Source organism: Lactuca serriola, chromosome 8 (genome assembly GCF_051521515.1).
Source record: "Lactuca serriola cultivar US96UC23 chromosome 8, Lser_US96UC23_V15, whole genome shotgun sequence".
Taxonomy (NCBI): domain Eukaryota; kingdom Viridiplantae; phylum Streptophyta; class Magnoliopsida; order Asterales; family Asteraceae; genus Lactuca; species Lactuca serriola.
Window position 1 is genome coordinate 249,262,049 of NC_136415.1, and position 3,725 is coordinate 249,265,773.

Genomic DNA, 3,725 nt, shown 5'->3' on the forward strand with positions numbered 1-3,725 from the left:
ATAATCTAGTCATATCATGGATTCTTAATTCTGTTTCAAAGGAAATCTCTGCTAGTATCATGTTCTGAGAATATACTTTCAATATTTGGAACGATCTTAAGGATCAATTTCAAGAAAGCAATGGTCCTCGTGTTTTTCAGATTCGGAGAGAAATAACGAATCTCACTCAAAATCAAGATCCGGTTGGTGTTTATTTCACCAAACTCAAATCTCTATCAGAAGAATTGTCCAATTATCTGCCTCATTGTTCTTGTGGAAAATGTAATTGTAAAGGTGTCAAGAAGATAGAGGAATACTTCAAAACAGAACATGTGATGAATTTCTTAATGGGATTAAATATAACATCCCAAAAATCTCGACTAAAAATTTTCTTTAAAACATTACTAAAACCATATTTATAAAAAGCATATCATAAGTCATAAAATAAATTCAGAGTGTTAATTCAAAACATATTCTTGTTATCAGAGTTAAACATCCCAGGCTGTCTAATTAATGGTGTGTGCCATGCGATCACCCCGAGCTCTTCCCTCCGCTACCGGAAGTATCTGAAACCAAAAATGAAAATCGTAAGCACGAAGCTTAGAGAGTTCCCCAACCTACCACATACCCTGCATAAACACATACTGCACATACTAGGCCACGCCCGCTACCACGGCCCCGCCGCTCCAGGCCCCGCCTGGCTTCAAGCCCCGCTCGGATACATATCTGTTTCTCTTAGGCCCCACCTATCTCTGGGCCCCGCCCGCTAACATATACTAACACATAAACATACCACAACACATAACTAAACATATACTATTGAATCCTGGTTTAAGGCCTCATCTATCTTGGGCCTCGCCCTTGTTCTGCTACTGATGAGTCATGAAACCCCGTCCACACTCCTTCTGATAGTGAGATATGGGCCCAGCCCACACTCACTCCTTTCCTAACTTGGGCCTCGCCCCTCCTCTGTTGCCAATGAGCTATGGAACACCGCCCATACTCTGTTATTGTTGAGATACGGGACCTCGCCCACACTCACCTCCCTGCCAGGCATATACATGTATCACACAGACAACAAGTATAAACTATCATATAAACCATTCCTTGGGCACCCGCCCGCTATCATTGGACCTTGGTCCGAAACACTATACTAGCATACTGTGCCTAGGTCTAACCCCCGGGTCTTCCTAATCATAACTACATGGGCCGACATTGTGGCCGTAGACCCATCACACAAAAGGAAAACTCACCTGTTCTGCTGAACTTTGCTGATAACCCTCTAGCTGCTATCCGACAACTCTCTGCACCGCTACTCCACTAGCTCTCTGAGCTATTTATATCAATATAACACTTAGTTTCAAACTGAACTTTAGAAGTCAAATTAAGTAAACCCTAGTCAAAGTTAAAGTCCTAGTCAAAGTCAACCTTCCAGGTTGACCCTACTCGCCGAGTCAACCTATTAACTCGCCGAGTTCATGAATTCAGAAACCCCACAAATAGCAACTTGACTCGCCGAGTCACCCCGCGACTCTTCGAGTCCTTTAACTTCTGAGTCCTAGCCCTGGTTCTGACCAACCCAATGAGTCACCGCCTTAACTCACTGACTCGACTTGCATCCAGAAAAGGCTAGGGTTTCGACCCGACTCGCCGAGTCCACCTTCATCATTTTCCTTCTGTCGATTTCAGTCCATTCCATTGCTTCCCAATCGTAGATCTGGACTCTTAAGGCTAGCATCACACGTAAAGTTGTTATGTTTACGTGCATGCAAAGGGTTATGAAGCTAAAACACCAAATCCAAGCAAAAATGGTGGTCTATGACACGAGTGATCATATCCTCCAACGTTTTGCACCTGGACCTGCTCATAAACTGCCTGATGTCATCCTTTAACATCTCGTGGTATCGGGCATTCTTCATCTCCTCATCCGCGACATACTGCGAAACAAGAAGGGCCCTTTCACTGAACTTGGCGGTGATCTCCGCCACAGTCTCAGTAGTCTGTGTCAAATCCTAAAACTCCCATGCCAACTGTTGCACCTCAATAGTCGGTGAAAACTCATCCCTAAACCTGGCCAAGAAATCGCTCCATGTCATCGCGTCCAACGCGGCATCATCACCAATGGCATGTCCAACCTCCTCCCACCAATCCCATGCCCTTTCCTTTAGAAGACAGGAGGCGAGTCTGACCTTGTCCCCCTCGGGACACCGGCTCGTACGAAAAGCTTTGGCAACATCGGCCAACCATCTGCTACTAGCAATGGGATCCCTAGCCCCATGATAATCTGGAGCTCCATAGGCTCTGAACTCCCGAAATCTCAAAGTACGCGCTCCCATCAAAGCCATCATCTCAGTGCGAAAGGCTCCCAGCCTCTCATCCAAAATCTCCAGTATACCCTCCTTGACCGAACCAAAGATCACAGGAGTCTGGTCTAGGATACTGCGCATAACCTCAGCTGATATCAACTCCCTCATCCGCTCCTCGAGCTGCTTGGCTCCTGAACCCGAGCCCGATCCCTCTCCTGTGCCTGATCCGCCCACTGGTCTCTCACGCAATGTCACCATGCTGAAACACAACACAATAACTATCAGAATATTCATCACTACTGAGGGAACACATACACACACTACAAGTTTCCCGGTCTCATCTCGGCCTTTCCCGAATCGAGTACGGATCCTCTGCTTTTAGTAGTACGGGCCCATACTACCTTCCACATCTATCTGCACTTTCCTCGAGAACTTCCTAGATTCCACCAAACACTTCTACTGATACTGCTCTATGCTACTCTCATCCTAGGCTTTCCATAGGTAAAAATCTCTAACTCCTCCCAAACCAGTCCTCAGCTGCTGAAGGGCTCCTTGTAATGCCAATTAGCCATCGCTTGAATACCATCACTTGTGACGAGGCTCAGATAATGCTTCAAGTAAAAGACTCGTCCCTACAACGGTTAGACTCAAACGAAAGCTGCGCAATAGGGCCAAATCCAACACTTTAAGATTATTCAACCCTGACAACATGTGACGTGATGTATTCACCTAATGGCTAACTCCCATCATTCAGAGTCCCACAAAGCACAAAGCAAGCAGCATTCGGACGCAGGAAATTACTCAAGCAAATATATTCTCATAACGAGAAACTGTACTAGCATACAATGCTAAGTTCATACTATCAGGCATAAACTTAACAGGGTATCATACCACTGTCTACTCAATACTAGCATGCAGCTCAAAAGCACATAAAACAGGCACATAAGGCATCCTCCCTAGATCCTTAGTCCTAATCTAGTATGCTGTTCTACTAACTGATAATCATAACATAAACTTGTATAGGTATTTTGGGGTACTTACTTGAGCTCAGCTGATTGCATGCACCACACCCTTTTCTCAAAGTTCTTTTCTTTCTGAATTCTTTTCTCTTTTCTAACATTGTTTCCTTTCTCAATACTCTTTTCACAAAACTGTATTTTCGTTTTAAAAATTTCTATACCAATTCCTTAGTTTGAGTTCAGACACCTGAAAGTATGTCCGAGTCTCTCAAAATAAGGCTCTGATACCAACTTGTAACATCCCAAAAATCTCGACTAAATTCGTTTTAAAATATTACTAAAACCATATTTATAAAAACGATATCATAAGTCATAACATAAATTCAGAGTGTTAATTCAAAACATATTCTTGTTATCAGAGTAAAACATCCCAGTCGGTCTAATTAATGGTGTGTGCCATGCGATCACCCCGAGCTCCTCC